We start from the raw sequence: 27,942 nt of genomic DNA, 5'->3' as shown, positions 1-27,942 counted from the left end.
CCAATTTTCCTAGCACCATTTATTGAGACTATCTTTTCTCCAGTGAGTATTCTTGGCTCCCTTGTCAGATACTGGTAGGTGCATGGATTTATTCCTGGGCTCTTGATTCTGTTCCCTTGGTCTGTGTTTGTTTTTATGCCAGTACCATACTATTTTGATTACTGTAACTTTGTAGTATGGTTTGAAATCAGGAAGTGTGATGCCTCCAGTTTGGTGTTCTTTCTTAGGATTGCTTTACCTATTCATGGTCTTTTGTGGTTCCAAGCAAAGCTTAGGATTTTTTTTCTATTTCTTTAAAAAATGCCATTTGAATTTTGATAGGGATTGCATTGGATTTATAGTTGGCTTTGGGTAGTATGGATATGTTAACAATATTAATTCTTTACAATTTAGTTTTTATAAATATTCAATGTTAAATATAAGTTCTTGATAAAATTCTTTCTTTGTAACCAAATAACAGCTTGCTTTTATTTATCAATGGCATTAGAATTTTTCTAGAGGCCTGGAATCTTAAAATTACAATAAATCTGACAATCACCTTTCCATTTCCCAAAAGGAATGGATTTTAAGTATTCTTTCTATTTCTTTCCAAAGGCTTTAAGACAGGGGATTCCATGACTTCTTTAGCAGGTGCTGTTGGTGCCCCACTCTTTTTCCCTCAGTTCCCATATAGTTAGCTTCTTACTGCAAACCTTTGCGCCACTCTGCCTGTGAGCTTTCTCTGGCTGGAAGAGCAAGCTCAGCTCATACATGTGTGGGGAGGAAGTGTGGAAGATCTGGGTAGTGAACATCCCTGGAAGCAGCCCTTAACAAACAAGTGATAGGAGTTGGTAGAGAAATACTCCAGCTTCCCCCTGTCTCAGGTGGGACAGCTCTGAGGTGTGTTTTACCCAGAGGGATTGTGCTCTACTTGCCTAGGAGCAGTAACCTGTTCATTAATATATCCTCTACTGGCTTCCTTCCTTCCCCCTCTCCTACTAGCGCTGCTTAAGTTCACTTCTCAAACTGTGGACTCATCATTGTCTCAGGGTCTGATTTTGGGGGGAATCCAACCTAAAAACTCCCTCAATTAAGTTTTTTTAGTTTTTTTTTAAGATTTTTAAAAAATTTTATTTGACACACACACACACACACACACAGAACAAGCAGGGGGAGCAGCAGCAGGGGGAGAAGCAGGCTCCCCACCAAGCAAAGAGCCCGATGTGGGACTCGATCCCAGGACCCTGGGATCATGACCTGAGCCGAAGGCAGATGCTTAACGACTGAGCCACCCAGGCGCCCCTCAATTAAGTTTTCTAAAAATATTTCCAGCCACCTCCAAATTACACATTAGCATGTTCCTTCACCCGTGAGACTCACATGGGAAAATGTGCCTGGATGCCATTTCAGAAAACTCCTTCAAGAGTTATCCAAGCCAGAACAATTGATCAGAATCACATTTTTCATGGATAACAGTTGGCTGTATAATAAAACAGACAACTTATTCCAAAGAGAGGTTTTCAAATTAAATTAAATAGGCTTATTACAGGAATTTCTACATCTTGTTACATAATAAAAGGAATAACTTTCTCCAGGCACCTTTCATGAGTTAGTGTGCAATGCCTTTCCATTTCTCCTGATTCTGATGAATTATCACTTGCTTCCCAGACACAACTGGGGAAATCGTGGGAGAGAAGGAGATGTGGTGGTGGCAGGTCATGTATTTGTTAGTTTCTGCTGCCATTTAGTCTAATGGTAACTTGACCACATTTCCCCCCCTCCCCTTGCTGGGGGCTAGTGATGGAGAGCAGTAGCAGAAATTGATTCCTTTGCTACCCTCCTAATTTCGATCAAATAATTCTAACAAGAATAGAACTGAGGCAAGGATGGAGACGAGCTTTCATTTTAGAAATTTGTATCATATTAATTTTTGATAAGCCAAAATATGTATCTTTCATTGATCATTAGTTTGTTGCTTACTTCTTAAATATGTATTTTTTCATTTGTCTTAGGTTATATTCCCCAGAACACAGACTCGGAGACAGAGGTCTACATGGGGTATATTCTGGGAACAAAACCACCAGGGAGTGCAGGGAGCCACAGAGACTGAACTGCAGTGGAGAGGCTTACCAAAGGCTTCAGTATCATGGTGAGCTCTGGAGCTGATGGCCCTTCAGGGATATCTTGAACTGAGGCCAAGGGAACATCTTCCAGCCTGTATAAACCAGTTGCTGGATGCTGATGCACCTGTGAGGGGGTAGAGCCTTAATGGGCTCCCTCCAACCCAGGGAAATTCCCAGAGGGGGCTGGCTCTGAGCCAGACTGCAGGTAGCTTGGGAAATTCGAGCCTCTGCCCCTAGTTGGGGGACTGGATGACACCTCGCAGCATCCACCATAATTACCAGTGAGTGTGCATGTTGGTCAGAATGTGAGAACTGCTGTGAAAGAGAACACAGAATTTTGTTATGCAGATGTGCTGAGTGGTAGCAGACAAAGTAGTTTGATTATCAAGTTTCAAGTCATTACAACACCACAAATATACATAAAGCCAAAGCTATGTGAATTATAATTTCATTTTTTCCGACGGACTCAGAGGAAGAAATAATGCAAAATGTATACAGGCTTAATAACATTTCTTAGCAAGGAGAAGCATAGTGGTGCGCATTAATAATTTCCTGACTGACATAATAGATGACTGCTTTATCTTACAGGAGCATTTAAACATTCTAATAATATCACTGCACTGGCCTCTGTGTCATTTTTTGTTTTTCGATTGCTGTTGTTTCTCTGGCTAATCCAAGACTGGTTATTGGTGCCTCTGGGAGGCAGATATTTAGATGGTGGCTCTCTCATGGGGCTCCTGAGAGAGAAAGTCCTCCTGGATGAGTTCTTGGGTAGGTAGGTGGGTCTTCAAAGGAAGCCTGCCTTCTGAGTAGGCGGGGTCATCCGTTCTGCTTCCCTTTTGGCCCAGACTCTCTCAGTTCCTGTGATACATCACAGGGGATCTTGCTGCTGGTTTCTCTTACCCTCAGGACAGCCCTTTTGGGTGGGGTATGTATAAAAGCACTCCCCACTGTGTGCATTCTCCCTATGGTGTTCTCAGGAAATTCACGCCTTCTTGAGTATCAGAAGAGGGAATGTGGAACATCCCACTGCTGCCTTCCCCACCTGGATGTCCATTTTTTTCTCATTCTCTAATGCACATAGACCAAGTCTACTGCAAGGACAATTCTGGGACAAAGGGAGTTTCCCACTCCATACATCTATATCTATGTCTGCATGTGAATTATTACCTATAAATTAATCCTTAGCACTTAATACAGGATCTAAGGAATGGAATAAATATTGGCCGAATGAACAAAGATTTAGTTGTCTGACAACTCTTTACAAGAAAATTTTTGTTAACTCTTTAAAAAGATTTTTATCGGGCACCTGGGTGGCTCAGTTGGTTAAGCGACTGCCTTCGGCTCAGGTCATGATCCTGGAGTCCCGGGATCGAGTCCCGCATTGGGCTCCCTGCTTGGCAGGGAGTCTGCTTCTCCCTCTGACCCTCCTCCCTCTCATGCTCTCTGTCTCTCATTCTCTCTGTCTCAAATAAATAAATAAAATCTTTAAAAAAAAAAAAAAGATTTTTATCAAGTCAGAACCAAAGTCTCCCATTCCATCTCATACCATTTTCATTGGGGAACAACATCTGCTTCCCGACCGCTTTATAAGGCATATTATATACAATAAGATTGCAGTGAAGTCACCCACAGCCCTCTCTTCTTTTTGGCCAACCAACATCATTCCCGTGATCCCTTCCCCTTAGGTTTGGGTTTCCAACCCTTTAATCATCTCTGCTCTCTTCTAGATCCAAATGTCCCACTTATTTTTAAACTTGTGGAGACCTAAATGGAAATCTACCCTAATGATGCTGTAAAAGTCTGGCAAATTTTAGGGGAAACCAACATGTTTGGTCCTTCTTCATTATCTTTTTGCTGCCTTTTCATTAAGGGATTCTTAGGAAAAGCTGTAAAATTTATTTTTAAAATTAATTCAACAATTTCCCTTTTATTTGTATGCATACTCTGTACAATAATGGATTCACAACTGGTGGATTTTTAAGCTCACAAACATAAGACTTTATGCAATATATTTAAATATCCTGCACATACATTCACAATCTAAATGCAGAATACTAGTCTTTTTAACTTTAACATTTTTTTAAAAAAATTTTAATTTAAATTCAATTTAGTTAACATATAGTGTATTATTAGTTTCAGATGTAGAGTTTAGTGATTTATCAGTTGCATACAATACCCAGTGCTCATTACATCAAGTGCTCTCCTTAATGCCCATCACCCAGTTACCCTATACCCCCACGGCCTCCCCTCCAGCAACCCTTGATTTGTTTCCTATAGTTAAGAGTCTCCTATGGTTTGCCTCCCACTTTGTTTTTATCTTATTTTATTTTTCCTTCCCTTCCCCTAAAATTTTCATTTTTGTGTATTAACAGTGACATGGTTTTGGATGAATTACTTTTCAACTTAAAGATATTTTTGTTGTTTTTATTTGGACCTTTACTATGGTCTTGGCATAGAACCACTGAGTAAGAATGAAAATAACTAGTATCACATAGCGCTTACTGTGTGCCAGGTAGGTGTTTTAGATGTATTAACATACTTAATCTTCATAACAACCCAATGAGCCAGGTACTATCTTCATCCATCCCCACTTTTTAGATGAAGAATTTGAGGACAGACAGACTAAAGACTTGGCCAGCATAGTATAGCAGTTGAGGTTCAGAGCTGGGGTTTGAACACAGGAAGCCTAGCCCTAGAGTCTACGTTCCTAAGACACACTGCCATATATTTATGAATATAGGGATGAACTGGAACTTTTGTAGAAGGTTCCTTTTTATCAGTGGTCTTTAATAAGCACAAGCAGAAGTTTTCTTTGTGTTTAAAGATGATTTCTCGTATACTTGAGTTCTGATGCTGGTTTGACTAAAGAAATGACTCCTGGTAGTGTTTTTACTGGTACACTCTCATTGCTCCCTTACGTTAAGGAAGGTTTCATTTACTTTTTGCTTTGAGAATGTGAATCCTGTGGTTGCTAAATATTGGTAAATCTAACTTCCTGTAGGTTAAATGTTGAGCTCATCTTGCCATTACGAATCACAAATATAACCTCCAGGAGCCCTATAAATTTGCCCCCAGCAGCTGTGATGTATATCTTGGGTTACCCACAAATATAGAAGAGGGCTTGATCTTCTCATCCCAAGTATAATTCATTTCAGAGTCTGTTTTCCAGAACAGATGGTTCTATTGTTACCATTAAGGTCTTCCTGTGGGGCTTTCTGAAACTGTGCTGCCTTTTCAGAGGACATTTGAGATCTTTCCAAGAGAACTGTCTGAACTATTAAATTGGTGGTGGTGTGTTGAGACCATTAAACTTATTCCAGCTCTGGCTATTTGGGTTGTCCTTTATGTGTTACATTTAAACTTTGAGGAAAAATAATCACATCCCAACTTATTTTATATGGACTAATAAATTGAGTATAATATTCAATCCTGCTTAAAAAAATCCAAAATCCCACAGTGGTATACCTATTTAAGAGGGAAGTTTATCAGAGAATACACATGGGTCTGTTTCCAAACATGCCTTTGTTCTTACTTTGTACATAGGACAAGAAAACACTATTTACAATCATACTTAGGCTTTTTAAAGAAATTTTAAAGTTCTTTAGCCACTCCCTAATGTTATGAAATGTTCCCTAAACCAATGATTTCTCTTTTAAAAATATGATACGCATGCAACTTTGTGGTAGGATCTGTGTATATGAGGAAATACTTAAGCAACACATGCATGTATTTACTAGTGTGCTATGATTTTTAAAGGAGTCAGAACAAAATATTAGCAATATTTATCTCCTAGGAAATGGATGGGGGCTATTGGGGATGGAGATGAAGATTTTGACTTTTCATTTTATTCATTTCCTCCAATGTCTGGATTTCTTTTTAAACCCTGTACATGTAATTTTTACAAGTGATTATCTGAGCAGTGAGCTTATTGTTTTTATGTATTTTCCTATTGCAAACAGAAATATTTAAAAATGCAAAGTGCTTCTCCAGCTGCCTAATAAAAGTTCCATCACTCTATCTATCTATCTATCTATCTATCTATCTATCTATCTATCTATCTATCTATCTTAAAGATTTATTTATTTATTAGAGAGCACAAGCTGGAGAGGCAGAGGGAGAAGGAGAGAGAGAATCCCAAGCGCACTCCGCCTTGAGCGCAGAGCCTGACACAGGTCTTGATCCCAGGACCCTGAGATCATGACTTGAGCGGAAACCAAGAGTCAGACACTTCACCGACTAAACCACACAGGCGCCCCTTCATCACTCAATGTATTTAGATAGTTGGTTAGTTTGACTTGGAAAAGGAAAGGTGCCTATCTTTATTATTTTAGAATCTTAGCACTGAAAGGATCCAGCCTTATTGCTTTATGATAAAGAACTGAATTTAAATGAAATTGAATGATTTTTTTCAAGTTCCTACCACTAGTGAGTGGCAAAACTGGAAGTCGAATTCAGGCCTCCTAAATTTATCCAGTACTTTTCCCATGAAACCATTCCATCTTCCTGAAGTATTAATTATTTATATTTTCAAAATAGTATTATAATTTGCAGCTGTAAAAATTTGCACATATATTCCATTAGTTTAATTGTACTTTAAAGCTAAGCTTTAGAAGAGGTAAAAATACATGTAAGGGATAAATATCATGATTCATAGGTCAAATGAATTGCAACCATGTTAGGTAAAGTATTAAGTGCTAGAAAACACACTCAGTTTAAAAACAGAATGGTGCTCACTTGGGGGAACACTCATGTTTGAGGGATGCGGGATTCCAGACGAAAATAATGATCTCATCTAATGATTTATATGCTACCATTCTTCTGTTAGGATTGCAAAGAGACCTAATTAGACCTCATGAAAACTCCTTAATTCTAAGTATCTTCCTATTAAAAAAAAGTTGATAGGGTAGAGACACAATTATTCCTCTAAAAGCCTGGCATACTAGATGTTTTATTCAAAGACTTTGCAGTCATGAAAAACAAAAACAAAAACAAAAAACAACACTAGGTCATTCTAGGCTACAAGGAAGTAAAAGGCATGAAAACTGATCAGCCTTGTGCTCAAACCTAATTCAAAGGCAGACCTTATTAAAAATACACCATAGTAAAGGAGACTGTGAAATCAATGCATACTCCTACTGGAATCATAGTCTAATTATTTCCTTTTGCTATTTATAAAGGGGCTTAGCTCAGTTCTTGGAATCAGTGAATAGAGATGTAGGATCCTTGGCGTATCTGTTTTCTCTAGTTGTGGAAACATATGTGCTCTGCTCCTTGAACAGCTGACCTCTACCAAGTGAGGGAATGTCTCAGAGGAATACTTCCTTTCCACATAGAAGCAGTGACATAGCACAGAGATGGCACTCAGGAAGTATCTGCTGAATAAATGAATCAGTACCTGGTACTGCTTTTCCCTCTCCACTCTAAATCCATAAGGAAGCTTTGAAAAGTCTTGAGAAAGTTTACTTTTTTACTCCTCTCCATTCTATTATTTTGAACTGGAAATACATAAAGAAAAATGGAACCTGGATAATTACAGGCCAAATTCCTGGAGGAAAATGATAGGGCAAAAGAAATTACTCCCTATTTGTTGCTGCCTGGATGTTGAAATTTTGTGATAAAATGAATTCTGATTATTTTACCATTACCTCCTTCCTGGAGAATATAGTTATTGCTAGTAACTCTCATTTGTATTTTTTCCCCACTTGATATACTCTAGCAGGATGATCAATGGTATGTTATTTTTATTTTCATTTTACTTTTTCCTAAGTGGAAACCGAGGCTTTGAAAAATTAAGTCACTGGCCACACAAAGAAGTCACTGCATCAAGGTTGGGGCTGGTAAAATGGGTTTAAATAAGAACTTGGATAAGGAGAGGTAGGTGCTGAATCAGTGGAGTGTGAGAAGTTACTGGCACTGAACAAAGAGACGAGCCTAAGAGAAAGAAGGCTGAGTCACCAGGAAGTGGAATTAGCACAAAAGGTCAACTTTTCTCTCACAGATAAAGGAAAACTCACAAGTCCTATCCCTGACATGATAAAAACAAAGCTTACACACTGGTAAAAACATGACATGCCCAGAATGCAACTTCTCTAGACAAGTTTGAGTAAGATTCTGAGTAAGATTTAAGTATGGGAAAAACATCTTTAAAACTGGGTACCTGTTGGGTCCCTGGGCAAGTTAAGGATTAATTCTAGATCCCTTGTCACATCTGGGTACCACTAAAAGTAAAGAGAGAAATATTTCAGGAGTTTTCATTTCAGAACAAGCAAACAAGAAACAAAGAGAGAATGAGAAAGAACTGTGTGAAAATAATAATGCAAAATTAATTTTAGTTGCAAAGTATCATTCTACCATTTAAACTAAGAAATAGCTCTTCTAGTATTGATACCACAGGCTCAATTCATTATGACTCAGGGTTGGGACTGGGATGTTAAAGACACCAGACAAAAAGAAGAGCTAAATATGAAAATCTTCAGGAGGATGTGGGGAAACCATTAAAATTCATTGGTTCAAGCAATCCATTAAAACATTTTCCAGCCCACTTATTGAGGCTATGGAAAAACTGGGAACTCATATTCTCACTCTAGGATGTGGAAAGTTTAAATTACAAGAAGATGAAAAGGAAGGAAATGGCAAAAGGAAGGAAAACCATGATTTTGCTATGGCTAATCTAAATCTATTGGTATTTTTCAATTTAAGAAACTGCAGAGAAGATCAAACAAAAGGATGGGGAGGTTATAAAACTGTAATTAATTTATATACCAAAAGAAGAGGAAAAGAGAGGGCTTTCTTAAATAACGTTTATAACAATGAAGAGAAACACTCAATAGTGTAGCCTGTACTTTATTTATTTATTCATTATTACAGTAAGAACTTGTTGAGTAGGCTCTCTATGTCATGCATGTGCCTATAAGAGAGCACAAAGTGGGGCGCCTGGGTGGCTCAGATGGTTAAGTGTCTGCCTTCGGCTCAGGTCATGATCCCAGGGTCCTGGGATCGAGTCCCACATCGGGCTCCCCGCTCAGCGGGGAGCCTGCTTCTCCCTCTGACCCTCTCCCCTCTCATGCTGTTTCTCGCTCGCTCGCTCTCTAAAAAAATAAAAAATAAAATCTTTAAAAAAAAAAAAAGAGAGCACAAAGTGTCACTTGACCATTCTGAACCTGCCAGTATCAACTGAAGTGGAAACTACCTCTGAGCATTAGAATTACTACTATTTATTGTTTCCCCTGTTCTAGGCACTGTGTAAGACCATTTATATTCTACTTCTTTGAATGCCTCTAACTGCTCTGTGAAGCAGGCATACTAACAGATACAGTAGGTGGGAAAATTGAGGTTGAGAGAGAGCAACTCATCTAAGTTCACATGGCTAGTAAACAGAAGAGCCAAGGTTTCAACCTAAGTCTAAGTTTCTCTGATGCAGAGCTCGTGCTGTTTCTACTATGCCATATTTTCTGTCACCTCCATCTTACCCAAGAAGGTTTTTGTGGTTGGATGAGACAGAGAACATTTTCTGAAACTAAAGGCAGTACTCTTAGGGGAGGAGGGCTAAATAAGAGAATTTAAGATGTCAACATGGAAAACAGAGAGTATAAAATGTGAGCACCACGCCCGGTGCTTGGTGTTTTCATAGATATTCGATGTATGATGATGATATTGCCGGAAGACAAGCAGGAGAGAGAAAGCAGGTTTAGGGTGAATGGATAAACAATTGGCCACGTAGAAAGATGTTTCTTTTCCTTTGAATGAAGTTTATAGGGGTCTGTGTGAAGTCATAATTTCAAAGGAATGAAGAGAAGTATATATAACTAAGGTCATGCCAGATAGGGTTCCTACAGGTCTGGAGAAGGAACATCCCATCAACATCTCAGGATCGGAGGCATGATCTCCCAAACTCCCCAAATAGAGTGCATCCTTATCCCTTTAGTCATGATGCAAGAAGGGCAAGGTATTTTAAAGATTTGAGATTTTAAAGGTTTAGGGTAGGCATATTCTTTATAACTCCTTGTTTTGACATTTATTTCTATTAAACTTGCAAAGCTGCCTGTGTGTTAAGGTGTTTGCCAGGGAGAAAGTGATTATCTGGTTTCTTCCCTCAAGCATATATAGATCATAGAAGGCTACTCAACATTATGAATTTTTAGCATCATCTTGCAATAAGGTTTTCTTTTTTTTTTTTTTCATGATACACCAAAAGGATTTCGGGGCCCTCACAATGCCCCTACACATATTTTGAAAGAAAAAGATAGACATTTGAAATTAGGAAAAACTTAAAATATCTAGAGATAATAGATTTTGATCACACAAATTCTTGAGTGAACAACTTCTACCTAAATAGCATAGCTATAGAAAGAGGCCATCAAGAACAAAACCCTAGGTAATATGAAATAGAAAACCAAAGTTTTTTTTAATATCACATTTCTTAAGGTATCTTAACATGTCTTAACCATGCCTAAGCCTGTCTTATCAAAGCTACAACTAGAAAATTAGCTAAATTTCTTCAGTCTACATTTCAAATGTTTCAATTCAAACATTTCTGGTGTGCAACTTTCTTATCTCTTTCCCTGATATATTGGTAGAAAATTGTATTTTTCAAAATATGTGTGTAAGTATTTCATGATTCCTTATTAAATTACAAAGTAAGGCATTATTTTCACCTTTCCACAAATAAAAAATAAATAACCATCAATCTAAACTTGCTAATTATGGAACAGTATAAAAAAAAGAGGAAACCAAGTCACCATCCAAAGACAATAATTCTGTATATTTCCAACAGAGCTGTTTGTGTTTTGGGGACTGGAGAAGGGTGATAAGCTTCAACTGAACTTTTCCTTAGGCTGTCAAGATCATGACATGTACTGTTCTTGTCATTCGCTGAGACTTTTGCCTTTAAGAGAAGCATGATCTGCTTGTGTTCCCTCTCTCGCTGTGTCTCTCTGTCAAATAAATAAATAAAATCTTTCAAAAAAAAGGTGGGGGGGCGCGCCTGGGTGGCTCTGTCGTTAAGAGAAGCATGGTCTAGAAAACTCAGAGCAACGCTCTACAATCTGCCTGCATTTCCCCAGAAAGGAAAGTATTCTTTCCACCCTACAAAGTAATAACCCCTTTCTAGAAAATGAACAACTAATTCTTTATATTATAGATAATACATACATTGACTTCAGATTGTCCAAATGTAATCTGCATGATTTTTGCATACTCATAATTCATAGATGACTCCTTGTTGACCTAGCAACAACCTCTCACTTCCTACTTTGGGCCTGGTTCCCAGATTCCTGGTCTCATTTTTCTTCTAGGTAAGATGCACCATGATATTATATTCATACTTAAATCTAAAGATACCAGGAAGGTAGACAGAGGCTAATTTTACCCTTTTCTGAAATACGTTCCCATATACCCCTCTTTTTTTTATATAAGTTTTATTTATTTAAGTAATTCCTACACCCATCATGGGGCTTGAACTCATGACCCCAAGATCAAGAGTTGCATGCTCTTCCAACTGAGCCAGCTCATGTATCCCTCTTTTTTTTTTTTTTTAAAGATTTTTATTTATTTGACAGAGAGAGACACAGCGAGAGAGGGAACACAAGCAGGGGGAGTGGGAGAGGGAGAAGGAGGCTCCCCACCAAGCAGGGAGCCCGATGCGGGGCTCGATCCCAGGACCCTGGGATCATGACCTGAGCCGAAGGCAGACGCTCAACCGACTGAGCCACCCAGGTGCCCCCATGTATCCCTCTTTTTAAAGAATCCTTTAACTCAGGGATTTAGCTGCACAGCCTTACTTTCAACAGTTATTTAGGCAGGTATTAGTCTTCCTGGTTCCTTGCTCGACCTTATTTCTTATTTCCATAGCTCTTTTCTTGGATTTATGTTTCCCTTGCTGGAGTATGTTCACAAGTATGTGTGTGTGTGTGTGCGTGTTTGCTTCTGAAAAATTGATATTGGCTATTTTTGTATAATACCTGTTAACAATGCCTCAGAGCGAGGTGTTTCATGAAGTACACTTTGAAAAATAATGTATAAGTTTACAAATTTATTTTGACTGCAAGTATTGAGATTTCTTAAGCCAGATTTGATTTCATTATTAAGAGTAAACTTTTTGTGACCAAAGAACCCCCATAAATATTGCTTCAGATGGGCCCCACACAACAGATGATTAGGAATATACATTCACCTTACTACAGGACATTTCAGTCATACATTGTCCCTCTGTCTTACCACATTGCTGAGTTGTAGACAAGTAATAGAAATAGGAAATTAAACATGTTTCACCTAAGATTTTAAAGACAAGTAAAAGAAAAAACTTCTCAAAAGGCAGGATGAGCTGTAGGTTTATTAGTACCTTCTGTACTCCACTCCCCCTTCCCTCCATTATAGGTAAATTAAATCATAGTTATGTATATAGGACAAGAATATAATACATCCTCTTCTTGTGAATTAATATGACCACTTTTACAACTTTGTATTAACAAAATCACTTCTGTTACCAATTTATGAAAAATGAGAAAATAGTGTTTGGGTAAGAGCAAAAGCTAAAGTAAGAAGTGAGACCAGAACTTTAGGCCAGAACAACAACATTATTCTGTAGTAAGACTTCCTAAATAAGTACTTTTCATTTACTGCTACAAATGTCTACTCCCCTCTGCAACCCTGACTCAGTTATTTGTATTCAAAATTCACTGCCAGAGATTTCAGTCTGTAGTATGAGGGTGTTTGAAGAAACTGTGAAGACAGTGAACTCTATTCTGGACATAAAGAGTCAAATTTAAAAGACATCTCTTACTGGACTTTGATTACTTTAGATTTTGCTGGATATGGAAAATTAGCCTTCCCTTCATATCCCAGAGTAGCCTTGCCACACTTGCTGGAATTCCTACTTGAGAACTTCAAACTCCCCATTTGGTTTCAGTCTCCACAATGAACACATATGGATACATAAATGGCTTCTAAGCCTTTTGATGTTCACTAAGCGGAAGGAGTGGGGAGCTGTTTCCTGGAAGAGTATGGGGCACCAGGGAGCATTAAGGAAAGAAACAATGGCAGAGGAAATGTCAGTCTTTTACACTCATAATGTTTCTGTGAACAATACATTTTCATGCGTTTGGGGGCCTTGAATGGACTTGTTACAGGTACCAGTCCTGTTCCCACCACTGTCTTGGGGAGCATACATAATAACTCTACGCTTCAGTTTTACACTTGAAAACAACGAACATTGTACCCACTTCCCCTAGTCACCTAATGGGGATACTGGATTGTTTTGATTACAGACAATGTGAAAAGGCTTTTGGAACATTTGTAATCAGAAGATCTATTAAAAGGTATGATTGTCTCAAGTCTTATTCCCAGTGCCCCCCATTAATTATCTCTTTCTTAAGGAGAGACAATACTGGAGAAAGAGAAAGAACCTAACAACCCTCCATATCTACATCCACCAGAAATAACCTGTGTTTAACTTCCAACGTGTATCCATACAGTCATATAAATATGTATATATATTTCGTTATAAATTGAGTTTTTAAGTAAGCACAGTTACACAAATAGAAGTCTGTTGTGGATTTTATTTCCCACAAAACTTTGTTTTTGTTAAACAATTTCCCAAATGTTCATTTTTTCTATCTTAAGGCAAAGTGATACCTTACAAGTTTTTAAATGGATTTTGTATGATTCAAACATTTCATATGTATTATCGAGCATATACCATCCAAACCCTTGGATTGTTCCAAAGGTACAGAAAGAGAAATCACAGTTCTCTGGAGAATGCCTTACTCAGAAATTCATACATGAACAGTTCAACTGACAAGGCCTCAGGCAGTCTAATCTGCTCTTAAGCTTATTACCTTAGGACTTTCAATGCTGAATATGGTTGAACAGCAACTAATAGACTAGCAATTATCTACCACCTATAATGTCCAAAGAACTGTGTTAGAAAACAAAGTCTGAGCCCTGGTCCCTATAATCAAAAAGGAATGACTCCTCATCTTGTCATAGTTTTAGAGAGGTCCCTAAGGAGAATTATTTCATACCCTGCCTCCATCGTGACACTCAGTTAATTAAACCATTCAGGAATGAGAATTATTTAAATTTCAGGCGTTCCCAGATCTGGCTCAGTTCTTTCCATTCCCCTTGTGTCTGTATTTAGAGCTGTACGTCATTTCTAATCCCCCCTTTTTTTTACTAATAATTAGCAAAGTTTTTATTAGTTGAGCAGTAGGCTCTTGGTAATACTCTATCTTAGCATGTGCTCAGCACTCTAAAAATATTATCTTAAATATTTAACCTTTCCATTTAACTCTTGAGATTGGTATTTCTGGTTAGTAGCTATTTGCTCTCAAAAATCCCGTCCTTCCCTTTTTCCTGGGCACATAGGCTCCCTGTTTGAGATTTCATTTCTCAGCATTCCATGTTTTTGCTGTCATGTCCCCTAAGACTGAGAACTCAGTCACATGACCAATGGGCTGTGAGGGGAAGAGCCAAACCTCTGCACGTCAGACTTTCTTAAAGAAAATTGCTCACCCTAGACTTCAATTTCCCCCTTCCATGCAGGCTGCCTGGATTTACTGAGACACAGCTTTGTCCTTGTGAATGTGGACCATGTCCTACGGAATGACCCAGCAGCAAGATGGAAGGTATCCATGCTCCTCAGTGGCTTAGAGGAAAAACACTGCCCACCCAGCTTCCAATGCCCACCTTAAAACATTTACATGAGAAGCAGAGAAACAAATCTCTAATTTGAGCCATTGTCTTTTTAAAAGCATTATGTTTTATGATATCTTTCTTTCAGCAGCTTAGCCCTTACCTCAGCTAATGCAGAATTACTGGCTTCATTTTACAGATCAAGAAGAGTGAAGTTCATGGAGGTAAGTCACTCATGTCAGGATTTTTCCAGCTTCCCCTTCTTACTAAGCAGAGCATATTTCCACTGACCACAGTGAGTCCCTCTAGAATGGGGACAGAAAAGAACCAAGTGGGCCCAGGACTGGAGAACACTCAACCCTTACAGGATCCAAGTCGAAACTCTCTTTAATCTCTCCATTTCTGGATCTCAAATGAGCACCCTTCTGTTTAACAGCTCTCCTCAAGAGGTCTGCTTTCTCCGAACAGCCTGTCCTCATTGTAAGAAGTTCCAAAAAGGGGTTGTGGGGTTACAGGTTATGTGGTATGTCCCCAGCTCATCTCAACACCTCTGACAAAGGGCAGTGGAAGAAAGGATTATTTCCCCATGAGTCTCATCAGTCTTTGCCTCTTAAGGAGTATATTATTCCTTACAAAACAAATTCATCACCTTGTTCTACAAATATAACTGTTACCAAATTTGTGTTCTGCTGACCAAATAACACAGCCATAAAAAGATAATCTTCATGAAATAAATGAGTAGGCCTCCTCTCTAAGTCAGTGAGACAAAAACCTTGAGAGTAAATCAAGACAAAAACCTTGAGAGTAAATCAAGACAAATCAAGCTGGAGGAAATCAAATGGGCAAAGCAGGTGGGTTGGCCTGTGCTTGGAAAGGATGAAACACAGCGTGAGGCATTGCACATTTACACCAAAGCCAGATCTGTAACCTCTGTCAGGCTTTCAACTTAGCTAAATGCATGACTTATTTAAGAAAGGCTGGTAGCTGGGAATTGATTGAACTAAGAGTGTCAAGAGCAATTCTGAAGACGTTTTCTTATACTTTGCCTGTTTTCGTGAGCTCTGGGGATTGCCAAACAGCCAGTGGTAGATGGTCCTTCACCTAGGTATGGTTTTAAGTTATGTCAGGGATGGCATGATTGACTATTTCCCAAGAGTAGCCAGAAGAAGAAATTCTTTTTTTAAACTATTTTATTTTTTTAAAGATTTTTATTTATTTATTTGACAGAGAGAGAGCGAGAGAGGGCACACGAACAGGGGGAGTGGGAGAGGGAGAAGCAGGCTTCCCTGAGCAGGGAGCCTGATGCGGGGCTCGATCCCAGGACCCTGAGATCATGACCTGAGCCGAAGGCAGACGCTTAATGACTGAGGCACCCAGGCACCCCTGGAAGAAGAAATTCTTGTAAAAATTGCCTGTGTCGTGTTGGGTAGCTATAAGACAGGCAAAAGATGAGCAGACCTCTGACAGGCTATTCCTTATTAGGACAAAGACAATCCTGGGCCCAACAGCCCTGAATGACTACAACACATATCTGTGGACACACTCAACAGGGTAAAAGCTCAAAAAGTGAACCACAGCACCACGTGGAATACACACTGTAGGCAACATAATCTTGTATCCAGCAACACTTTAGCCTTTTCCAAAAAACGCTGCCTCGTTGTTGTGGAGATAGATTTAGATATCACAATTGATTCCATTTTGGCAGGGTTCATTAAGCCAAATATAATTACCTCCTTCGTTTTGGGCCTCTAAGAATGCTTCTGAAGTTGGAGTCCAAGCATGCAAACACACACACACACACACACACACACACACACACACACACACACACACAGTAAATAGTGCCAGGAGTCTGATTTCCAGTAATGTCTGGCTAATATCCCCGGAGTCAGCCTCTCCTGATTTGTCATACAAAAAAGAGAAAAACTAACAAAAGCCACCCAAAACTTGAAGTTTTAGAATCTGGGAGCTCTTATATCCAATTGCAAGATGGATAGAATTGGATTGAAAAATGCAATTGAAAGCCATGGCTGCCAGGTCTTTGCAACACAGCAAGCTGGCCAGCCTGAAGAAAGCAGAGAAATCCGCATACCATTTGTCCTTCGGCTCAACAGTTCCAGAACTATACCAGTGAAAAAACTGAGTAGCTGTCCCTCTCCTGCATGGGTGTACTGCCTGAGAGAAGTGGTCAGAGAGCCTTCTGTGTCTCATGTATACTCACTACCATGAATACAGCTCTTTCTATACAAATTAGACACTACTGCTCCCAGAAAACAAGTTGAAAGAAGTAAGGTTTGCTAAATTTAGCAAATACCAACAGAGGGTGACCAGTTAAATTTGAATTTTGTATAAACTACAAACTATTTTAATAGAACTTTGTCCCAAATAGGAAGTGGGGACTACAAATAATTTTTTTTAGTGTAAGTATATCCCAAATACTTGTGGGACAGACTTATGCTTAAAAATTATTTGTTGTCTATCTGAAATTCAAACTTAACTGGGCATCTTGTACTTAATCTGGCAACTGAAGAAAGGGAGGGAGGAAAAAATAGCATTATCACATTGTGTTACAGAGATAATGATCCCACAGATAAAAGTGATGTAGGTTGAGGTAAAGACACAAGAAACCCTTGTAACAATTTTAACTGGATGTTATAAATTTACATTTATTAAATCTGTTTGGAACATCGACACCAGGGAAGGATAATATCCCAGATCCGCCCAATACACACAGAATCACTACGACAAAGACTGCTTCTTAGAAACTAAGAATTGGGCTAGAAGGAACATTTATAGACCTGCCTTCTAGCTAATTTATACCTAATTTCCCACAGACACTGAGTGTCATGCTGGGAAATCTATATGCCCATCAGTTGACATTGAGTCTAACCACAGCTTGTTTCATTAAGAGTAAAGGAAGGAAAACAAAACAAAAATAAGGGAAAGTATATTTCAGAACATGGGAAAGTAACTACTATCCCAAGAACTTAAGAAAAGTATTTTTTATACTGCTTGACATAATCAATAGTAGTAAAAGAATATGAAGTCCATGAAACAAGAGCCCGAAATCAAAAGGCTGCACTGAGAAGCTAAGTATGTCAGATAAGGAAACTTTAGGATTTTAGAATTAAATATAGTAGGAGTATTTGAATTTTTATTGGAGGGAGTGAATGAATTAAAAATGTATAATGTTGAATCAGAGTTTAAATATGAGATGCTCTCTCAGAACTTATCGGAAAAAAATCAAAGAATGAAGAGATAAAAAATGAAGAGATGACAGCTAGAAAGGATCAAGTTTCAAGAATAAACAAGCAATCTAAATTAATTAAAGAGAAAAAAAATGCTTGCATCAGATTTGCCTCCTGCAACTATAAATGCCAGAAGAGAGAGTGGAGAAATATCTATAAAATGTTAGTAAATATTGGTCCACCAAAGTCCACATTTACCTAAATTATCCTTCTTCTGTAAAATAAAAAAAAGACATTCTCACATATGAAAGATGCAGAAAACATATTACATGTGTACGTTTCTTGAAAATAAATTTCATGGAGAAATTCAACATGGGTTCAAGAAAGTAATCAAATTAAGAATTCAAATCTAAACATGTCTTGGAGAAAGTATTTTGATGCTTTCCATAATCATCCATCATCCCAAGAATACTGTGGTGGTGAAGCAGTGTGGTTCTCAAATGCATAAGCATTAATTGGGGGGGGGGGGAGATTATACCACCAGCAATTAAGTCCTATTACAGATTAATTAAATCAGAAATTCAGAGCAGAAGGTGTAGAAGTGGGCTTTGAAAGTTTTAAAAGCTCCATATTTGATTTTCATATGTAGCCAGGGTTGAGACCCATCCCTTATTTATTTTTTTAAAGATTTTATTTATTTATTTGAGAGTGCATACGTGCGTGAGAGAGAGAGAGAGACCACGAGTGATGGATGGGGCTGGGGGTGGGGGGCGGTGGGGAAGGGTAGAGGGAGAGGGAGAAGCAGGCTCCCGGCTGAGCCAGGAGCCCTTCATGGGCCTTGGTCTCAGGACCACCGATCATCACCTGACCTGAAGGCTGGCGCTTAACCCACAGCCACCCACGCTCTCGGAGACCCAGAGATTGAAACTCAATCTATGTGGAGTAAGTTTATTCATTTTACAAACTGCTATGATCATAGTTGTGCCAGTAATAACAACAACACCCGTCCCATATATTTGTCATTAGCGTAAAATTACAAAATGTATATGTGCCATTCACCAAAGGAGGCTTATACAATTTCTAGTAACAGCAGTGATCTCATTGTCTTTTCTGGAAATGGCAGTGTGCACGTGGTGTTTTGGTTTTCATGTTACCATAAACAAGTGTCTTGTTGTTAAGTGGGCCTTCCTCCCACAAATCACTAACTTTGATATAATTCCAAACACATTTCAGTTCTACGGGGAGCCAGCCTCCAAAAGACCTCTGAAATGTGGCCACTCCCATATCTTTTAAAGTAAACCAATCCTGCTGCTCTCTTCACTGAATCCTCGCCTAAACCCACCCAACCCTAACACAACACAGCTCTGCCCCCTCCTGCCTCTGCATCTTTGCTCCTTGCTCCCTGGTTCACATACCTGCCATCCCCTCAAGGCCCAACTCATCTTTCATCTTCCCTGTGCTTTCCTAACAGCTCCAGCTCTCAGCGACCTTCCCCAGCACTCATATCAGCTTCGTCCTATTCCCCAATACCTACCTTATAAAATGGAGTTCTCTATTATTTATTACTTTGCATGTATTTGCCCTAGGTAAACTTTAATTTCCTGTGCATGGTGTAGGAAGAGAGAGTGATGTGGAAAGAATACTTAACAATGCACAGAAATGTTCATGATAAGGTACTGAACAAAGGAATGGGACGCTAAAATGAATATACAATATTGATTCAATTATGGAAAACTGCATAAGGCAAAGACTGGAAAAATAAATAAGGGGCTGGCAGTGGTTATCTCTTAGTGGTCAGATTATAAGGCACTTTTATGTTTTCTTCATTCTTTTCTCTATTTCTCATGAGCAATATTTGTTAGGTCTATAATAAGTCACATGTTTTCTAAAGAAAAAGAACTGATACAAAATGGCATATGCAACAGAATCAAACTTTTCAGAAAACATGTATCATAAAAATACAAGAGAAAAAGTAACCGAAAATGTTAATATATATACAAAAGAAGATATATGAGTGGTAGGTAGGCACATGAAAAATTTGCTATGGGTCATTATTTACCAAGAAAATGCAAAATAAAGCCACAAGGCAATATCAGAACATGACTAAATTAAAATGTCTGATGACACCTAATAATGGCCAAATGTGCATCTGTATTCAATGTTGGCAGCAAAGCCCATAATAGAAGACAATTGGAAATAAGCTATCTAACCCTTAGAAATTATTGGAAAATTATTGTATCACTTCAAAACAGGACATTTTACCACCAAAAACAGTTATGTTTTGAGAGAATTTTAAATGACAGGTTAAAAGCTTATAATACAATATTGAGAAAATGTGTCACATGTCAACAATGGTTAATCTGTGTGGGTGCAGCAGACAGCTAATATTTTTCTTCATGCTTTTCCAAATGATAGCATATATTATATTGGAAGAAAAATAAGCATATTTTAATATAATAACTTGTTTCTAGAATACAGGGACAATTATTTCAGCAAAAGAATTCATTCTTTATGAATCAGTGACCCTTTCTGTTGTTTTGTGAATAGCAGGTTTCTGGGGCAATAGCTTTTGTTGATATATTTTGTATTTTGGGTGTAATTATTGGTCCATTTAATAGTCTATATGGTAGTGGTACTCAAAATGTGATGTGTATCCGTGGCAGTTCCTGGCTTCAAAAGTATTTTCATAATACTAAGACATTATTTGCTTTTTACGTTGTATTGACATTTGCACTGATGATACAAAAACAGTAATGGATAAAACTCCTGGTGCCTTAGCGGAAATCGAGGAGGGAAACTGTACCAGTTGTCTCTGTTTTCTTTGCTATCACATACTGTAAAAGAGAAAAAAAGAAGACAAAAATATTTACTTTAGAATGTTCTTGAGGAAGCAGTAAAAATGACTTTACTAAGTATCAGTCCTTGAGTGCGTATCAGTGCATGTGTTTTTAATATTCTCTGTGACACAATAGGAAATAAACCTAAAGCATACCATGTATGATGAGTCCCTTAAGGACAAGCGCTTGTACTATTGATTGAGTTCTAAGCTGCACTGTTACTTCTGTCATGGAACACCACTTTTACTTGAAAGAATGACTGACAAAGGGCTATGGTCATTCGGAGCTGTATATTGGACAGACATTCCCTTGAAAATGATCAAAGTGAGCCTGTTACTTCAAGGAAGACAACTGGCAGTATTTTAGTCAGTGATAAAATCTGAGCTTTCCGGTGGAAGAACTTTAGGAAACTGGTATCCATCCCTGTACACTTAACAGCTTCCCAATACTTAAAGACTTTTCTGATATAATCAATATAGTATTATTGACTGTGATTTTTCTGTTACATGATGAAATGGATCAACGTTTAGAAAAGCAACATAACTCACTTAACCAACATTTTCCAAATGACCAGTACATGATGTTACAAAGTTATTATACATGGGCAAAAGGTCCATTCAAAGTGCAAGAGAGACCAGTGGCCTTTGATCCAATGAAGTAGAAAGAGTTTATTGACAGTTTCAGATTCCATACTGCAATTAACTTTTAAGAAGCTGTTATTAAAATACTGCCCTTTTCAGCCACATTTGAATATAAAGTGAGATTTTCTTTACATATTTCAACAAAAAATAACATATCACAGCGATTGATAACATAACTCAATTAAGTTATTCACAATAAATCCCTGCGTTGGTTTATAAAGCTGTGAGCTTAGTAGCCCCTCTGGTATTGTTTTAGATGAATGAGAATTACTATCAATTTTCTGGTACCCGTATTCAACAAAACAAAAGAAACAGCCTTTCCTCACAAAATTATCTTAATGAGGCATTTTCTCTGTTGTCTTACCTATCAGAAAATAAGAAATCATTTGTAAATATTTATTTTTTGGAAATCATCCTAACGTTATTGACCTCCACCACAAAAATACATTATTCCAGGGTATCAGTGAGGATTGTGCCTAGCAGTATAAAACCAGAATTACAGTGAAAGAGATTAATTTTTCTTACACAAAAAGAAGTTCAGATAGGTCTTCCAAGGCTGGTGCCGTGGTTCCACAGCGTGGTCAATGTTCTGGGCTTGTTACAGCTTTCTGCTTTGCAGACCTTAGCATGAGATTTTAATCTTCACGTTTGCAGGATGGCCTCTCTACCGTCCATGCTCCAGGCAGGAAGAAGGAGGCAAGGGCACGGAGAATACACTAGCCCCAGTGAGTTTTGCATCTCATTGGCCAGCACTGGGTCACATGACGACTCGTAGCTGAAAGAGAGGCTGGGAAATTGAGTTTTCACTCCTACTGTCGTGTGGTAGTGACAGGCAGGGGAGAAATGGATTTGAAAAACACGTTGGATCAGCCAGTCCAAGTGTCTGGCTTTTTGAGTAATAATGGCTCTTTTCGGTGGAAATAAAAATAGAAACTGACAACCCTCAGGAAAAATCGAGGTAGGCGTATACCCCCTCCTGGGTGAAGTAAATAACAGTAGCATTGACAGGGTGGCCAAAGGTGATATTAACTACAAAGCATACTCTGTTGATAAGTAGACAGTAAATGCGGAGTTTGTATTCTTAAAAACAAGAAAAAAAAAAAAAAAGAGCCAGCCTGTAATTTTCCTTGCAGGAAAAAAAAAATCATTTTAGGATCAATAATCCAGTTACAGAGTAGCAAATTTAGCATCTGCCAACCTTCTTCATTATGTGGCCCACAGCTGTAAGAAAGGTAAAAGAAGGAAGCACCAAATGATATTTGTGAGCCAGTCCTTACTAGGAACTGTCATCTGAAGATTCATAGGAAGGCTCCATTCCTTTCACATTCGCTGTTCATTGAGCACAACTATTTGTCTGGCTCTTTACAGTTGGGATAAAGCAATGAGTAAGCTATCATCTCGGGGAACTCAACATTCCAGTGAAATTTGCTCTGAAGTTTTGCCCATTACTTTATCTACAAGAGGTTGATGGGCCAGTTGATGTAAACTCTATAGAAAATAGTTCAGACATCAAGATTTCTGCCTATATTTTATATACTTCTCAAGCTATAAAATGCACTTTGCCCTACAATTAAGGCACTGAGTACGTAATAAATGACTTAGTGACTCTTATTGGCTAAGAGCCTGGATATAATTTTCTTAAAGCCAAATTCTTATGGATCACTTTAAGTAGGAGGTAGAGAGGAAAGCAATATAACTTTGTGTAGAACAGGTTAATTATTATTCCTGCACCAGGAAGGAGATTGAGGAACAAACATTAGACTGGAAGTTTCTTTTTGCTGAAAGAATTGACTAAAATTTATTTTTTTACTGTTAGCCAAGTCAAATGTATGTAATCATTTCTATATTGTTGTTGCCAATTTCTTCTATTATTAATGATATTGTAAAAAAATCTTTGCTCAACCGTAGTATATCCTCTGGTATTCTTATTCATTTTATTTTTTATTGAGGTACAGTTGACATACAATATTTACCTTAGTTTTATGTGTGCAACATAGTGGTTTGACAAGTCTATACATTCTGCTTTGTTCACCACAAGTGTAGCTACCATCTGAGAAAGACAAAATTTTATCTTCTTTCTAAGAAGATCGGAATATAGAGATAAAAAATAATATTTAAGGGCCAAATTGGATACTTTCTTCAGTGTTCCAAAAGTTCAGTGGTGAAAAGTAACTATATATATATATATATATACATATATATATAATGTTTTATCATCTGATAATATTTTTGTTAAGTCTGGTTTTTAAATTTTTTTTCTTTAAGCCAAAATTTATTTGGAGTGGCTATTAAATGTCTTGATGAGTTCTTCTGGCTTGGAGTCTGCTGTTAGTCCCAAATAAAACCAAATACCTACTCAGATCTTTTTAACAGTTTACCAAGATTAAATACTCCCAAACCATAACATTTTTGTGGGTTTGACATTCTAAATTCTGCTTTTAACCCTAGCAGATCTTTAATCTGGGGAGGAAGGGAGAAAGAAATTTCTGGGTTTATGTGACCATTAGGAGAAGTCGGAATGATAGATGTGCCTTAGCCATGCTTCTTTTAAACATCCCCAGCCTTCCCAACCCAAAGAGGCTCTCCAAGTAGTCAATTCTGGTTCTGTATAACTTTGGGCCCAATGGTTTAGCATTCAGTGCTTTATATAATTTATAGTCGTGGAATAGCACTGCATATTTGAATCTCTTTATTATGAAAATTTTGTGTTTGTTTTTGGAAAAGGGGCAGATCAATTAAATATTTTATTGGAGAACCTTTATGAATATCAATTCTCTGCTTCGCTTTAAGTCTGGGCTGATAGGATTTCTGATTCTGGATCCTATTTCTCTAATGAAACAATTTTCCACCTGAAACTTTCTTTCCTTCATTCTTTACTTGTTAGTTCTATTAAAGTCCATACCTCTATAATAAAATTTAAACTTTAATTAAAAAAAATCATTTTGCTTGTGTGTAAAAGCCGGGCATTGCAGTATAGATATCAAATGTAAGTATAGTGAAACAGTTTTTAAATACAGTTGTCCCCCTTTATATGCTGAAGTGATGTTCCAAGACCCCAGTGGATGCCTGAACTATAGATAGTACTGAACCCTATAGATACTATGTTTTTTCTTACCCGTACATACCTCTGACAAAGTTGAATTTATAAATTAGTCATAGTGAGACAATAACAACAATAACTAATGATAAAATAGAACAGTTATAACAATATACTGTAATAAAAGTTATATGAATGTGGTCTCTCTCTAAGTTCCTGATTATCCTGTACTAGTCCTTCTCCTTGTGATGCTGTGGGCTGTGCTCGCTTCGGCAGCACATATACTCCTTGTGATGCTGTGGGATGGTAAAATGCCTATATGATGAGGTATAGTGAGGTGAATAATGTAGGCATTGCGACTTAGGGGTAAGCTAAGGTGTATCATCAGAAGTCATCTGCTTCCAGACAACAGTTGACTGTGGGTAACTGAAACCTCAAAAAGTGAAACCAAAGATTAGGGGGACTATGGTATAAGGCGAAAGAGAAGGGGAGAAAAGTATAGTCCTGAAATACAGAAGATCTGACCTTTGTCCAATTCTGCCTTCAAGCATTAATCTCCCTTTGTTTTTTCATATAAAAAGTTAGGATATTGAAATAAAATATCTATAAGGTTTTGTTTATTTATAAAATTGCATAAATCTCCTCAGTATTAGAGAATAGGGTATATTCTATTTTTTTTTTTATCTTTAAATCTTTACAGGACGTCGAGCACACCAATGTTGTCATGACATCATGGAATTCCTTGCAGTTTACAAACTTACATATCACATATACTATTAGATTATTATTTATTATCTCTCTAGGCATATCTTCTGGGCAGACCTATTTATAAGGACTAGAACAAATTGTTTCATGAGAAATGCTTCCTTTGAACAACGAAGAAGATTTGTACTTCTAAAATCTCATCTGGTATTTTTTGTAAAATATACAGCCTATTAAATCTAAAATCAAAGCTCACTTAATGTCATTGATAAAAATAGTTCAGCTAGTCATGAAATTAAAAGGAAGTTACACCCTGCAGATTAGAAAGAAAATGTATAAATTTTGTGAAAATCGTCCCAATGATACCACCCTTTTTCATTAGCTTCATATCAAAATATAAATTTATCCAGGGCCTCCTTGGGGCAACATCTGTTTCTTGTTTACTTTGCTATTACCAGTCCTTTCAGGTTTCTTAAAACCTCCTTCTAAAGATAAACTTGATTTCATAGAACTCTAATTTCCAACACTGTAAAACAAGGCTTCCTTTGTTGAATTCAGAGTCTACAGTACTTAGATTATGGAAGTGTGTTTTTAATGAAAAACTTCATAGGAGGTATTTGGATCGTTATTAATTTGAGAATATACCAGTGGGGACTCTATTAGCATTACCCCCTTCGTTGCTACTTGCAAAGTTATTGTGATGGCTTTATTACTTCTGTAATTCTTTATTATTTTTCTCCTGACTATTCCTGAGTTTCAGACTAACATAGTTCTCACCCCCAACCCTCTCAGGTGATTAGACTTCATAACTGCTCTCTAGGGCATCTTTATTTTAACAACTCTTGCAAGAAACACACACACACACACACACACACACACACACACAACTCCTCCACAAATGCAAACACACAGGTGTCATTCCCTCGCTTTCACAATCTTTTCCATTTATTAATATTACACTATTCCTTCCATTTATTTATTTGATAAACATTTATTGAGCACCTTTTATATACTGGGCACTCTTAAATATTGTGGACATAAAGGTAAATATTACACGCTTTTCCTTTAAACAGAGTGCAGTCTAGTGGCTGTGACAGACATAAAACCAAGTATTACAGTGAGTCATAATTAGGTGCTGGAAGTGAGGTAAGTACAAAGTGCAGATATAAATCAGCATTGGAAGGATATCTAGGAAAACACTTTTTCAATTGAAAATAAGAGTGATGGTAGGGGGCTTTTGCTACCACATTGTAGAGCTGGGACCAGGGATTCTCTTTATCCTCAAGGGAAGTCAGTTTATTCTCCCAGTGTGTGCACCCTATACACAGATGATTATTAGAGCCTCCTAGCTGCACAACACAACTCATTCATTCTCATTCCTCAGATTCAAACCATTTATTCTCATTCCTCAGATAAAAAGCCTCCCTTCACTTTGGGACTCTTGCCATCCGGTGACCAAGCATCCTCCTTGCTGCGGTTCATCAATACCCTTGTCACCCCTCCACATGTATCAGGGACCTTAGCACTCTGCTTATTGGCTTTCTTGCCTCCATTTTCCCAGCCAGCTTCAAGGTCAATGCGGACAACCTGAACTAACAAACTTGCTGCATGGTTCCTGATCTCTTCATTTCCAGGGACGAGCACTGCCCAGCTTCTCCCACCTGAATTTATTAGCACTGTTCTGTTTTCCTCTTCTGGATCCTTACACTCTCAGCAGTTCCTTCCTTAGCTTCAGACTTGTCAGTCCCTTATTTTCAATACTCTAGTTATCTGACCACATCAAGACCACCAGCACTTGACTCTCCTTTTTCTTTCTTTTTCTCCTTCCAGCCGTTCTTGTCTTTGTTTCTTGACTTGTGTCTGCCTAAACTGCAACGGCTTATTAATTCATTCCCTGGAGCCCAAGTGTGTCTCTTGCAGCACCTGCCAAGGAAAACACACAGCTTAGCTTTCTCTTTCTCAGCCTCATAGAAATCACTCTAACCTTCTACCAGTCGGTCTCCTCGATGCCCTGACTTGCTATTTTATTTATTAGTTTCAAAGGATGGCTGACATTCAAATTCATAAAAAAACAGTGACCGTCAGACCTGCACTGCTTTGACTCCTTGACCTCCTTCAGCCAACATCTTCATGTATCGTAAACTCTCCCTTCCATATGAGTGGGAAGAGAGACACCCATTGCTGGAGAAAGCTATTCTCTCTGCCTTCAACTGGTTCTCATTTCCGCCTATATCCTCAGTCACCTTTATCAATCACCTTTTCTCTTCTTACCAGCCTCTCATTTGCAGTATATTAACATAGTCAAGTTTCTCTCAACTGAAAAACCAAAGCCCTTTCTGATTCTGGTTCCTGCTCCATCAACTTCTCCCCCTTTTCCCTTCACACCCAAGTGTCCACAAAAAAAGTGACATCTGCTCTTAAGCTTCCACTTCCTTACCTATGCTTTATCAGTTATTATGAAATATTTTATACGTATAAAATGATATGTAAAGGTAAGATATAAATAAGATAATTAAATTTAAATAAGATGTAAATGATAATTAAAATGTATCCACAGCTCAGCTTAGGAAGTACAAGCCTTTAAAATACGCTTGCATTACCCTTCTCAACCCAACACCAGATCCCTGTAAAGGAATCATGATTTTTGCTGCTTTTCATTTGTTTCTTTATAATTTATATATACCTCAATAATATATGGTTTAGTTTTATATATTTTGATTTTATATAAAATCTATAATACTGTTAGTATTTTTCTTTGACTTGCTTTGTTTGTTGTTTTTATTCCACATTAGTTTTGTGCAA

Source organism: Neomonachus schauinslandi, chromosome 12 (genome assembly GCF_002201575.2).
Source record: "Neomonachus schauinslandi chromosome 12, ASM220157v2, whole genome shotgun sequence".
In the NCBI taxonomy this organism is placed as follows: domain Eukaryota; kingdom Metazoa; phylum Chordata; class Mammalia; order Carnivora; family Phocidae; genus Neomonachus; species Neomonachus schauinslandi.
The sequence above is the reverse complement of the archived record's forward strand: the minus strand, read 5'-3'. Positions refer to the sequence as shown.